This window comes from Symphalangus syndactylus, chromosome 11, assembly GCF_028878055.3.
Source record: "Symphalangus syndactylus isolate Jambi chromosome 11, NHGRI_mSymSyn1-v2.1_pri, whole genome shotgun sequence".
NCBI classification, from domain to species: Eukaryota; Metazoa; Chordata; class Mammalia; order Primates; family Hylobatidae; genus Symphalangus; species Symphalangus syndactylus.
This window is the reverse complement of record NC_072433.2, coordinates 132,752,988-132,767,335: the sequence shown is the minus strand read 5'-3', so window position 1 is coordinate 132,767,335 and position 14,348 is coordinate 132,752,988. Positions and strand designations below refer to the sequence as shown.

Sequence of the window (14,348 nt, the reverse complement as noted above, 5' to 3'; positions counted from 1 at the left end):
CTCCTTCCCGTCTCCCCCAACCCCTGATGACTTCTGATCTACTTTCTGTCTTTGGATTTGCCTGTTCTGGGACATTTCATCTCAATGCTGTCGTCCGATAAGTGGTCTTTTGTGACTGGCTTCTTTCACTCAGCATTAGTCTTCATCTGTGTTGAGGCATATGTCAGTACGTCATTTCTTTTGATGGTTGAATTTTGGGTTGTTTCTACTTTTTGGTGATTCTCCTTTGTGAATAATGCGGTCATGAACATTTGTGTACAAGTGTTTATGTGGATAGAGGTTTGCATTTCTCTGGGATGTACACCTGGGAGCGGAATTGCTGGTTCATATGTTACTCCATGTTTCATGTTTTGAGGAACTGTCCAGCTCTTGTCCACAGCAGCTGCACCATTTTCTACGCCCACCAGCAGTGCATGAGGATTCCCATTTCCCTGCATCCTCACGACACTTGTTTCATCTGTGACTTTGCTGATAGCCATCCTAGCAGGTATGGAGTGATGTCTCATTGTGGTTTCCATTTGCATTTTCCTAATGATGAATGATGTTGAACGTCTTGCCATGTGCTTATTGGACATTTGTATAACTTCTTTGGAGAAGCGTTTATTCAAATACTTTGTCTATATATAGATATACACACACACACACACACACACATATATATACACAGACACACACAGACATATACGTATATATAGATATGCCCCCCCCACCCATATATATATTTTTGAGACAGGGTCTCACTCTGTCACCCAGGCTGGAGTGCAGTGGTGCAGTCATAACTCACCAAAGCCTTGACCTCCTCTGCTCAAGCAGTCCTCCTGCCTCAGCCTCTCATGTAGTTGGGACCACAGGCACATGCCACCGGCTATTAATAGGTTTTTTTATTTTTGTAGAGATGGGGTCTTGCTTTGTTGCCTGTAGTGGTCTTGAACTCCCGCGCTGTAACGATCTTCCTGACTCTGCCTCCCACAGTGGTAGGATTACAGGCATGAGCCACCATGCCTGGCCCTTTCTCTGCATTTTAATTGCGTTGTCTATCCATCTTTTCATTATTGAATTGTAAGTATTCTATGTATATTCTGGACGCTAGACCCATTTTCTTGATGATGTTCTTTGAAGTTGATGTGGGTTTTAAATTTTTGTGAAATACAGTTTATTTTTTCCTAGGTTGCATAGACTTTAGGTCGTTTGCTCATATCTAAGAAACCATTGCTGGATTCAAGATCACAAGGACTTGCACTTGTGTTTTCTTCTTTTTTTTTTTTTTTTGAGACTGAGTCTTGCTCTGTTGCCCAGGCTGGAGTGCAGTGGTGTGATCTCTGCTCACTGCAATTCTCAGACAATTCTCCTGCCTCAGCCTCCCAAGTAGCTGGGAATACAGGTGCCTGCCACCATGCCTGGCTAATTTTTGTATTTTTAGTAGAGACAGGGTTTCTCCATGTTGGCCAGGCTGGTCTCGAACTCCTGACCTCAATTGATCTGCCTGCCTTGGCCTCCCAAAGTGCTGGGATTACAGGTGTGAGTCCCTGCACCTGGCTCTGTGTTTTCTTCTAAGAGTGTTATCCTTCTAGCTCTTACATTTATGTTTTTAAAATCTCTTTTGAGTTTAATTTCTGTATATGGTATGAGGTAGGGGTCCAGCTTCATTCTTTTGCTTGTGGATATCCAGTTGTCCTGCATAACACCATGAAATGATAAAATTATAGAAATGGAGAGCAGATTAGTGGTTTCTAGGAGCTCAGGAAGGGTCTGGGTCTGGTGGGAAGGAAGGGCCTGTGGTTATAGAGGGGCAGCGCGAGGCATTCTTGTGGCTGGAAGCACATCAGTGGCAGTGTTCTGATTGCAGTGTTGTACTATTGTTTTGCCATGGGTTATCAATTGGGGCAAACTGAATAAAGGATAACATGGGGCTTCTCTGTATTATCTCTTTTTTTTTTTTTTTTCTGAGACCGGGTCTCACTCTGTTGCCCAGGCTGGAGTGCAGTGGCGCGATCTTGCCTCACTGCAACCTCTGTTCCTTGGGCTCAAGCGCTTCTCCCGCCTTAGCCTCCTGAGTAGCTGGGATTACAGGCTCACACCACCACGCCTGGCTAATTTGTGTATTTTTAGTGGAGATGGGGTTTCACCATGTTGGCCTGGGTGGTCTCAAACTCCTGACCTCAAGTGATCTGCCTGCCTCGGCCTCCCAAAGTGCTGGGATTACAGGTGTGAGCCACCGCTCCTGGCCTCTCTTTATTGTATGTGTATGTGAGTCCATGATTATCTAAAAATGAGAAGTTTAATTGTAGAAGCAACACAATTCACTGTGAAAGACTTTAAGGATACAGAAAGCTACAAAGAAGAAAATAGAAACCACTCAGTTCCTCCCCCGAGCAGATATCTGTTATTGCTGCCTGGGCAGGAAGGAAAGGAGACATTACTCCGCGGGTGACGAAAGGGAGGACCTAAAGGTGACAAACAGTTTTGGACAGTAGTTTGCACCTGTAATCCCAGCTACTCAGGAGGCTGGGGAAGATTACTTGAGGCCAGGAGTTCGAGACCAGACTGGGCAACATAGCGAGACCCTGTTTCTACAAAAAGTATAAAAATTAGCCAGGCATAGTGGTGCATGCCTGTAGTCCCAACTACTTGGGAGGCTGAGGCGGGAAGATCTCTTGAGCCTAGGAGTTTAAGGCTACAATGAGCTGTGATCACACTGCTGCACTCCAGCCTGGGCAACACAGCAAGACCCTGTCTCTCTAAAAAAAAGTGTCAAACAGGAACCAGACTCTGGGATGCTTGAACTTGGGGGTCCACCTTAGAGACAAGGAAGAAAGACGTGGGAGTCTCAGATATGCAGAACAAACAGGGCTACAGTGAGCGAGCCAGGGCCTCAGTGTATCTTGGGCACATCCGTATCTCTGCAGTGGCCACCATGGAGGGAATGGAAGCTGTGTTCTCCTGGGGCACATCTTCAGTGGCCCTAGGGCAACATTAAATATCATTTATTCAATCAGCAGATATTTATTGGAAGCCTGGCACCAGGGAGACAGCATAAGAAGACATGTGCTGCCCCCAGGATGCCACTGGGCTGCGAGGGTATTGTAATTGAGGCGAGGGTCATTGCCATCATGACTGAGGCACACATGAACACAAGGAGGGCCCAGGAGCTCTGTCAGTGACCTGCTAACCATTCCCACATTGCCACAAGGACCAGCAACGTCTGTCTGGGGTGTTCTCGCTGCGGAAGCCACTGCAGGGACAGGCTGGATGTATAGGAGGTGATGCCCCAGGAGCAGCCCTTGGCCGATGATGGGTGGGAGGTGTGGGTCAGCACTTCTGCTTCGATGGGGATGACTCTGGGCCGTGTTTCTTGTAGGACTGAGCCCCTACTGCCCACAGGGACCACCTTCTTGCTAATGTCCTTCATCCCAGCTCTCCTTCCTCGTCTCACCTCCCCACTCCCTCACAGGGCTTCCTGCATCACCTCCCCCAGAAAACACTGCACTCTATCCTTGCCTCAGGCTCTGCTTTTGGGGTGAGCTCAAGATAAGACAAGGTGAGCAGATCCCATCTCACCAGTCAGGGAGGAAGCGCCATCGGAGCAGAGACCTGAAGACAATTCCCGGAAACCTGGCAATGAAAGGTGAGGCCAGAATGCCAGGGCACAGGCACAGCAGGGGTGAACAGTCTGGAAGTGACAGGCGGGGGCATTCCGGCCACATAAGCCAGTTAGTGTGGCTGGGTCGTGGCATGGGCAGCCAAGATCACTGCAGGATGAAGCGGATGGCAGAGAGCATGGGAGGCTTTGGGAGGCTGTCAGGGCATCCCCCTTGTATGGCTAAAGCCTGCACCACAGCCAGGTTCAGGGCACATTCGAGAAGGCTGTGAAGCCTTGGGCCCCCTGGCCCTGTCAGTGGCTGGAGAGGACAGGTCAAGGCAGGGGCCACAGCAGCCGGTGACCACAGGCTGCATTTTGGAGAAACCACTCCAGCTGAAGAGTGTTGGATGGAATAGAGTGGCGACAGTGGACACGCGAAGCCAGCTTGGAGGCTGCAGCAGGAAACCTGCTGGGGGACGATGGTGTCTGGACCTTGGTGGTGGTGGCAGTGGCTGTGTTCCAGGTGCATGGGGGTATTTGGCTCTGTTGTCTACATCTGTGCAGGTGTGCTCTTGGGGTGTGGTACCTGAGGCTGCACCACGTGTCCTGAATAACCCAGGGACAATGTCGCTGCAGCCCACACGGGACCACAGCTTCCATAGACGGGCCCCAGGCAGCCCTCCGCCTGCAGGCGTTGTCGTGAAACTTGGTGTTAGGAGCCACAAGAGGGCACTGTTGAGAGACTTTAGCACAGAAGCCCCAGAAGGCCAGGGCTGGAGGGGGCTTCAGTTGCCCAGGTCAGTCCTTGGTTTGTGGGAGAGGGAGCTGTGACTTCCTGGACCTGGTGAGGCCAGGGGAGGTGAAATGTGGGGTAACTGTTTAAAGGGTTTTGGAGAAGATGCTCCTGTTGTCTGCACCGTGGACTCAAGTCAGGAGCCCAGAGAAACTCCGTCCCTTCCTCCCCATCTCCCCTCTACCCAGCCACACAGCCCTCCTTCCTCCTCCGCTGCTCCCTTCCTTTTTCCTCCCCTCTGCCTCTTTTCCCCTCACTCTGCCCCAGGCCATTAACTGGGTAATGACCACACAGCCCAGCTCTGCGATGTGTTCCCAGTGGAACTTTCTGCGATGGTGGAAAAGTTGGTCTGTACCGTCTGGTTCAGGAGCCATGAACCACGTGTGGCTGGAGTCCCACTGGCCCAGCCAGGCACCATGGCAGGTGGGGGCACTGCAGTCTGCCCAGCCCAGCCCCGTCCAGGCCTTGGTGGCTTCTCGGGCTGCTCCTGGCAGTGCCTGGCCCCACCTTCTGAGAGATCTGGTGACCCATGTGCCAAGACTTGGGGCCTGGGAGGGGCCGTGGGGACACTGGTCCAATCACCTCATTCACAGATGGGGACACTGAGGCCCAGAGAGGGCCATGCCCTGTCCAAAACCGCACAAAAGCTGGTGGCAGACGCGAGACTTGGCCTTGGCTGTCCTGCAACCCATCCAGGCCACCTTTCCTTTGGCGGCCTCCCAGTTCCAGGTGCTGCCTCTGCACTTGTCCACTCTGGGGAGACCCTTTCCAAGCCTCCCAGTTAGAGGAATTGCAAATGGGTTGTGCTGCCTGGGCACTGTAGCAAAGACCCCTGAGGTCACCCAGGCCCTTGAGGAAGCACCTCTGGGATCACTTAGTGATGTTTGGTCCAGGCTGGGCTGAGGCTCAGTGATATGAGTGTCATGGAGCTTTTGTAGCTGTCCCAGGGACTCTTGCCGTGCTTGACACCCAACGGGTGCTGCGTAAGTACTTGTTGATTTTGGATACCTGCTGTTTTCTCTGGTGGGCATTGCACTGGGGGGTCTGGGAGCCCTGGGAGACCACCGGGGCACTTGGAAGCTTCCTGTTTTCACTTTAGTCATTTCCAAGAGAGATAGTGCTGTTTGAGGCCCCCCCCCCTTTTTTTTTGAGACAGAGTCTCCCTCTGTCGCCCAGGCTGGAGTGCAATGGCGTGATCTCAGCTCACTGCAAGCTCCACCTCCTGGGTTTAGACCATTCTCCTGCCTCAGCTTCCCGAGTAGCTGGGACTACAGACACCCGCCACCACGCCTGCCTAATTTTTTGTATTTTTAGTAGAGACGGGGTTTCACTGTGTTAGCCAGGATGGTCTCGATCTCATGACCTCATGATCTGCCTGCCTTGGCCTCCCATAGTGCTGGGATTACAGGCGTGAGCCACTGCGCCCTGCCAAGGCCCCGTTTTTATGTTAAAACAACAAACCTTCAGGCCAACCCATGAGCAGTGGAAGGGGCAGCATTCCGGAGGAGGCCAGCTTGGCATTCCAGATGTGGGGGATGTTGTCTCAGTACCAGCCAGGCAAGTGTGTCCTTCCCAGCACACTGGCAGGGTGTGAGATTCCAGAAATCACAGGACACCAGCTCCCTGGTCCCAGGTGGGGAGCAGGAGGTGGCGGAGAGCAGGTGTCTGCGTGCGTCTTCAGCCAGTCTACCCTGGCTGCTGAGGTTAGCCCCTCACATCGCCGACAGCATGGGCTTTGGGCGGTGGGAGATCCTGGGTTCTGGGGTGCTTGCAGCGCCAGGCAGAGTCCCCTAGGAGGTGATTGTGAAGCACAGCTCCTCGCCCACGTGAGCTTCAGGAGCCTCAGCCTCAGCCCTGCACCCCCAGCTGACCTCTGCTGTCTGTCTGAGCAAGGCCTCCCACCTATTGCCCTTTATACTACCTTCTCTCCTTCCTCCCAGAAACTGTTCTGCCTATAAAAATAGGTTTATGAATCTGAAATTTTTTAAAGGGGCAAAGATTTTAAAAAAATCTAACCACAATGCATTTTCCCTCTTCTCTGCTCCGTGTTTCCTGTAAACTTGTAGTTGACCTAAAGGTTTGATAGACTGGCCTGTCATATTTTCTGTAAGGCGGCTTCCAGGGCCGGGCTCTGTGCCCGGCATGCATGTGTCAGCAGGCTCGTGACGCTGTTGGCCTCACTCTTGAAATGCAAAAACTGACCAGGAGGCCCTGGCAAGTCAGCCCGAGCCCAGCAGACCTTGCCCATGGCTTTAGCATCCCTTGGTGATCATGGACTGGATACACTGTTTCACTGGGGGCTGCAGAATAGGACTCAAAAGCTTTTAGAGCCGGGCAGAGTGGCTCATACCTATTATCCCAGCTCTTAGGGAGGCAGAGGTGGGAGGATCGCTTGAGCCCAGGAGTTTGAGAACTGCCTGGGCAATATACCGAGACCCTGTTCTCCACAAAAAGGTGTGTAAACTCTTGTGGTGTAATGAACATTCAGCAGGTTCCTCCCCTTAGATAATGAAGTGTATATAAATTCCTGTGGTGTAATGAACCTTCAATAGGCTCCTCCCCCTAGATAAGGGAGTGTGTGTAAACACCTGTGGTGTAATGAAGCTTCATCAGGCTCCCGCTCTTTGCTGTCTGTTTCAGACATGAACTGTGAGCTGAATAGTTTGGTTCACGTCCTGATTCCACAGCTTACTGTGTGTTGGATCTCTGTGCCTCAGTTTCCTCATATTTAAAATGGGGATAATAATGGCTTCTACCTCATAAGGTTGCTGTGATGATTTAATGAATTAATAATTAAAAGCACTTTAACAGTGCCTGGCAGGCAAGTGCTCAGGAAGTGTTTGATAAATAAATGACTAAATCGTTGGTATTTACCATTGAGGTACATTGTTTGCTGTGTATGTTCATGAATGGTCCTGGACTCTGAGCATTGTGGTCCATGTTGCACATGGCCCAGGGGATGGTGAAGGGCAGCGTTCGGGACAGCCCTGTCGTTGGACTACTAATCTGACTCTCTTGTTTTGGTTTACGCATTTTACGAGGTGCCTACTGTGTGCTAGGGGACGTCCCAGCACCTCGTGGGTTGCTGACAACCAGTGTGAGGCCTCTTAATTGGCTTCTAACATAACTGCACTCTTCCTGAGCTGTTTAATGGCCTTGGGTAACGAGCTCTCCCCATCTCAGTATTTGTTTAATGCTGTATTCATGGTCATAAATAGTGGCACCATTACTTTCAGGAGAACTGTAATGATGTATGTGTTTGGTGAAGTTTCCAGCTCCTGACCCTTAGGTGCTAGATCTGTTTGAGGCCATGTGAAATGTTTTGCATCACTTGCAAGAAAGAAAAAAGAGGTGCTGTTTTTCCTCAGAAAAGGAAGAGGCATTTTACAGCCAAACCTCATTCGACTGTAGAACGTTTGTCAAAGACTGCAGAAAACAAACATGGATATTTCTAGTACTTCTCCTAAAGGAAGGAGTTGGACTTCTTACAACCAGAACAATGATTCTGTTCCTCCATTTGCTAATCTGTTCATCAATACCCTCATTCACTCATCCATCCATCCATCCACCCACCTATCCATCTGTTCATCATTCATCTACCTATCCACCCATTCATCCTTCAGTCACTCATTCATCCATCCACTGACCTGTCCACTCAACCATTCACCCAGCCAGCCAGCCACCATCCGTTCATCTACCTATCACTCATCCATCCACCCACCCATCCACCCAACAATTCATCCACCATCCTTTCATTTACCCCTCCATTTACCCACCTACTCACCCACCCATCTACCCACTCATCCATTCATCCAGTCACTCACCCACACTCTCATTCACCCACCCACTCATCTGTTCATCCATTTATCTGTCCATCCATCCATCCATCCATCCACCCACCCACCCACCCACCTATCCACGTACTCATCCATGCACCCAACCACTCATTCATCTATTATCTATCTATCTATTCACCTACCGATTGACCCATCCACCAATCTATGTAAAGTCAAAACATGGTTAGGCCCAGCCATCGTAAGCCAGGGCTGCCTGTCTGTTTTTTTCTTTTGTGCGTCTTGTGTGCCACGTGTCTCCTTGCACTGGAGTGTCAGCTCCCAGATACTGGGTACTGCAGCTGATTTGCTCATCCTGAATGGGACATAGGTGGGGACAGGATGGAGGAGGGGCAGGTGGGGCTGTGTGGGGGAGGGGCAGGGGCAGGGGAATGGAGGAGAGGAGGAGCTCAGTTGGAGGGGCCTCTGAGACACTGAGGGGTGAACCTGGCTCGCTGGTTGGATGAAGAGTAACACTGAGCTGCCCAGGCTGAGACGCAGTCTAGGGTCCAACAGCCCTGATGGCAATTGGTGAACGTAGCCCTCTGGGCAAGGCCAGCGACTTCAACTTTCTGGATGTTCATTTTTTTACCTGCTAAGTGAGGTAGTGCTGGTGACATGCTCAGCCAGTGCCAGGTACAGAGTGAGCTGCAGGTATTGAATGCATCCTCCATAGTAATGTCATACTCTGAAGCAGGTACAATTGGCATCCCCATTTTCCAGGTGAGGAAATGGGAGTACAAAGCTTGGATTTTGGCTCTGCTGCCTCTCACAGTGTGGATGTGAAATGTTCAGGGGCCTGGGAGAGCCAGAGCCCTGGAACTGCCCTTTGCTACCCAAGTCACTGTGACTTCCTTCCAGGTCCCTGGGGTCCCTTAGGGTCCTGGTTGCAAGGGCTTGCTTGGAAGGAAGCCAAGAGGCTGCAATTTTCTACCTCTGGAAACAGTGAAAAGATGAAAAACGAAAATATTATCATGTCATCATTTCTTTTCTATGGATATAGTTACTTTCCTTCCCACCCACCCCACCTTCAACTGCTCTAAATACGTTTTCTTGGGGTTTCCAAACATCTCTTTTACTTTTGTCCTCCCAGGTGAGAGAGAAGCTGATTACGGCCAGGTCTGGCACAGAAAGCCGCTGTTTGTGCAATCCTGCATTCTTCCTCTTTAAATAAAATTTAAGACCATCTGAAACAACTTGCCAGCTTGACCTCCCTGCGCTGGTTCTCACTTGAGTTTCTGAAATGCGTGAGTCCAGCCTGCTAATGTGCTGAAATGACTGTGCTAACCTTAGGGAAGTGTTAATGCCTTGAGCATTTTCCCACCAGTTGTCTTGCAGCTGGTGAGAAACATACGCACTAACCTCCCCCATGGACTGTGAAGTCACAGCCTTCCCATCTTTTTCAGGAGCTGCCATCTCAGCTCTTGATTCTAATGGATGGCAGCCACACTTGAAGATGCAGCAGAGGAAGACGTAGGTGCTCCCATCTGTGTTCCCAGATGGGATGGTGTCCTTGGGAACTGATCTCAGACATATCGTGGTAGCCAGCCTCCAGGATAGCCCCCAGCAGTCTCACCCCCTGGAATTCACGTGCTTGTGTAGCCCCTCCCACATTGTATCACATAGGTCTGTGTGACCAATAGAATCTGCAGAAGTGATGCCACAGTACTTCCAAGATTAGGTCATAAAAGGTCCTGTTGCTTCCCTCTTGGTTTGTTTCCCTCTCCCTCTCCTCTGTCCTTTCTCTTGGACCCTTTGCTCTGGGTGAACCAGCTGCCACATCACCATCAGCCTTATGACCATGCCACATGGTAAGGAGCTGAAATCTCAGCAGCCACACAAGCGAGCTCGGCAGCGGATCCTTTAGGCCCCGTCATGCAATCCTGGATTGCAGCCCTGGACATCCACTTAATTGCAAGACTGGGGTGGAACCACCCAGATGAGTGCTCCTGGATTCCCAACTCTCAAAAACTGTGAGAGATGTTCAACGGTGGTTGTTTGAAACTGCTGAGTCTCAGTATAATTTGTTACACAGCACTAGCTAACTCATACACATCACATTTCTGCAGCAGAGTACCTTGGAGCTGGGGAGAGCTGGAGATAGTCACTCAGTACCACCCAGTACATAGGAAAGTGATTACTGACAGGCTCAGAAATGTAAGAAGGTGCTTAAAAGAAATGGGCTCACGAGCCTTCTTTGCTGAAGTATTAATTACTAGATCTGAATGTTTTGCTTTTCGGTGATGGAAAAGGTGAAGAAAATAGGGCTTTTTTTTTTTTTCTTTTGAAGAGATGGGATTTCCTTCTGTCACTTAGGCTTAACTGCAGTGGTTCAGTCATAGCTCACTGCAGCCTCAAACTCCTGGACTCAAGCAAATGACTGATATTTTTTGAGCACCAGCAGTAATAATAGTTACTATTCACTGTTTTCTCCCTGCCGGGTGTTCCACAGACATCCTGCATGCATGACATTAATTCACTCTTACATTTGACAGGTAAGGAGACCGAGGCTCAGACAGCCACCCCATTCCATGGGGTTTGTTCAAAGGGGTTTGGGGCCAGAGTAGGACTGAGTGCAACTTCATTGAGGCAGACCATGGGGAGGGCAGGGCACCTGCATGCGCAAGAGAATCTCTGCAGGATGTAGGAGTTCAGAAACTAGCTACTTAAAGGGGTAATGATCTGTGTCAGGGGTGCTAATTAAAATTTGGGGTTTTAAAGAAAAAGTTGGCTGAGTGTGGTAGCTCACGTCTGTAATCCCAACACTTTGGGAGGCCAAGGAAGGTGGATCACTTGAGGTCAGGAGTTCGAGACCAGCCTGGCCAACTTGATGAAACCTCGTTTCTACTAAAAATACAAAAATTAGCTGGGTGTGGTGGCGGGCGCCTGTAATCTCAGCTACTTGGGAGGCTGAGGCAGAAGAATCGCTTGAACCTGGGAGGCAGAGGTTGTAGTGAGCCAAAATCATGTCACTGCACTCCAGCCTTGGGGGGCAGTGTAAGACCCCATCTCAAAAGAAAAGAAACGAAAAGAAAAGAAAAAAAAACAACTTTCCAGTTCACGAAAGGAGTGCTTTCACTGAATGCAAGAATAGATTTTCTCTCTTGGTGTGTAAAGTTCTCGGTCATCTGACCCTCTCTGCCAAGAGATCCCTTCCTGCCCCATTTCTGCCCGTTTGGGCTCCTGTTCCTGGAGAGGCTGCTCCCCGGTGCTGTCCCATACTCCCAGCCTGCCTTCCTTCAGGGTCCAGGCCCGAAGCCTCTGGGGGCAGTGATGGGGCTCTGCATGTGCCCAGTGCTCAGCCCAGTGCCGGGGCAGAGGTGGCGCTCAGGAAAGATCTTGAAAAATGAGCAGGTCTCCAGCTGAGGGGAATCTTACACCTTCCAGCAGTTTCCTCAGGATTGCAGGAGCTCCTCAGACAAGATCTGTGGCAACAGTAACAATAAAAGCATCCCATGCTGACCAAACTCTTGCTGCAGTAAGAGCTAAACATATGGTGTCTTACTTTGCCCTTGTTATTCCCCCTGAGGGCAGATGGTGCAGCCCCTCTTTATAGAGAAGGCTATAGAAGCCCCAGAGCCATCAGGAATTGGAGGTGATGCCTAAAGCCGGCAGTGCCCTGAGCAGGGCGTTCAACCTTGCAGGGTTGTTAGGGCAAGACGATTGAGGGGGGAGGGGGGATGGGCACAGCACACCCTCCTCCCCATACCGCCTCACTTTGTCTCCCACTGCCCCTCCCAGCATCAGCAGCCCAGGCTACTGTGTGTGCCAAGTCTCCTGTATACCTTTTGCCTTTTGCTGAGGAAATGCTATTATGAAGACAAAATGAGAATCAGTTACTTAGGGGCCAGGTGCAGTGGCTTATGCCTGCAATCCCAGCACTTTGGAAGGCCAAGGAGGGCAGATCACTTGAGCCTGAAACTTTGAGACCAACCTGGGCAACATAGTGAGACCCCGTCTCTATAAAAATTAAAAAAATTAGTCGGGCATGGTGGCACACGCCTGTAGTCCCAGCTACTCGGGAGGCCGAGGAAGATCTGTCGAACCCAGGAAGTCAAGGCTGCAGTGAGCCGTGATCGCGCCACTGCGCTCTGGCTTGGGGGACAATGTGAGACCCTATCTCAAAAATAAGCCCCACCCCCCAAAAAACCCAGTTACTTAGAGCTTTGCAGAAATCTTCAAAATCTATCAAAACCATCCCATCCAATATAAATTACTGTACACATTATAACGAGCTAAAATAAGCATATTTTTGGTAAATTACTAAATTTGGTAAGTTCCACAAGTTGGTTTCATCCAGCAAAATTCTCCCTTTGGGGAAGTGGCACGAGGAGAATCAACTCCAGCCAGGGCTGCCACTTGTCCTGGTGGGCAGTTGGGACCCAGTTCCATCAGGGGCTTTCTGAGGACGTGTGCAGGCTCCTCAGGGGTTACTGCTCTCTCCCTGTGCTGGTGTGGGCTGTCCCACAGGGTGACGTGTCTTTGGCATTTCTGTAGCTGGATGGCTTCTGCAGGTCCCATGAGGCGGTGGCAGAGAGGCTGGGCTGAAAGCAAGATGTACATAGTGCAGCTAGGCAGGGTGCTGGCTACACCTGTGCACAGCTGGTTGGTGCAGAAATTGCTGGAGCAAAATGGCATCAAGGTCATGGAGTGTGCAACATGCCAGCCTCAGAGACTGACCTGCTCCTCCCCGCCATGCCCTGGGCTTTCCCACACACCTCCTTTGCTCACACAACCCCCTTTCTATCCAAGCAGGATCACGTTTCTTCTATGCAAAGTGGAAAATGGGCCATTCCATTGACCAACACCCCGTTTGAACATCTTTCCATGGACTTTACTGGCTGCTCCTAGGCCTAGGATTTGGGCATAAAGCCATTAAGATTCATGGTAACATTTACATGTCAAGGGCAGTTTGGAGAATATTTATTGGCTGGTTCGCTGTGAAATTTGCGTGTGGTTTATACATTTGTCTTCAAACCGGCCAGACTTTCCAGGGTCTTCCCAAGGTCAGACACAGAAGTGCAATTGCTCATCACAGGATAAATGTGCATTACAGATGTCGAGGAGATGAAAACATTCCTTTTCCCGACATAAGCTGTTTGTGGTTCTCTTTGTCCCTTTCTCTAGGCAAGTTTATTTTTGCTGACTGCCATTACTAACTAAACTCTGTCTGCCTCACTTACAAGCTCCTGGGAGGGAACCGAGTCTTGGGAGGTAAAATTGATGATGGACTGTTTTCCAGACCAGGGCTTGAAGACACAATGCTTGTTGGCAGTTAACCAACTTCTTGGTGAACCCCATATAGGAAATCTACATTCAGTTTTTTAGGGAGAAATCCTGACTTTCTTTTTTTTTTTTTTTTTTGAGACGGAGTCTCGCTCTGTCGCCCAGGCTGGAGTGCAGTGGCACGATGTCGGCTCACTGCAAGCTCCACCTCCTGGGTTCATGCCATTCTCCTGCCTCAGCCTCTCCAAGTAGCTGGGACTACAGGTGCCCGCCACCACGCCCGGCTAATTTTTTGTATTTTTAGTAGAGATGGGGTTTCACCATGGTCTCAAACTCCTGACCTCATGATCCGCCCGCCTCGGCCTCCCAAAGTGCTGGGATTACAAGCGTGAGCCACCGCGCCCGGCCTCCTCTGACTTTCTTATAATGAATAAATGTATGACACTAAACACTTCACTTGTCCACTTAACAAATATTTACCAAGCACTCATCACACATCAGGCGCTGGGCTTGGTAATGTACATGTGTGAAGTCATTTAGTTCTTTTCATAATCCTATGACATAGACTTTCTTCTCATTTTACAGGTGTGGTTGGTTGGTCAAACAGAAGAGTAAAAATTTCTTCTACCCTTACCTTCCTGCTATTTTTTCATACATTTCACTTCTACATGTATTACAAATGCCACAATACATTGTTATTATATTTTTATTTTTATTATTTTATTATTTTATTATTAGTAGTATTATTTGAAATGGTGTCTCACTCTGTCACCCAGGCTGGAGTGCAATGGTGTGATCTCGACTCACTGCAACCTCCGCCTCCTGGGTTCAAGCGATTCTTCTGCCTCAGCCTCCGGGGTAGCTGGGATTACAGGTGCCTACCATGCCTGACTAATTTTTGTATTTTTAGTAGAGA

The 14,348-nt window shown here is 49.9% G+C and overlaps 1 protein-coding gene across 1 annotated transcript in view; it reads left to right on the top strand.

The window, feature by feature from the left end:
• Positions 1-14,348, top strand: part of C11H16orf95 (chromosome 11 C16orf95 homolog) — a 48,012-nt gene that overhangs the window by 17,066 nt on the left and 16,598 nt on the right. Inside the window, exon 8 of the mRNA XM_063613048.1 lies at positions 3,452-3,625. The gene's annotated coding sequence lies outside the window, so the exon portion shown is untranslated. The remainder of the gene's footprint in view (positions 1-3,451; positions 3,626-14,348) is intronic.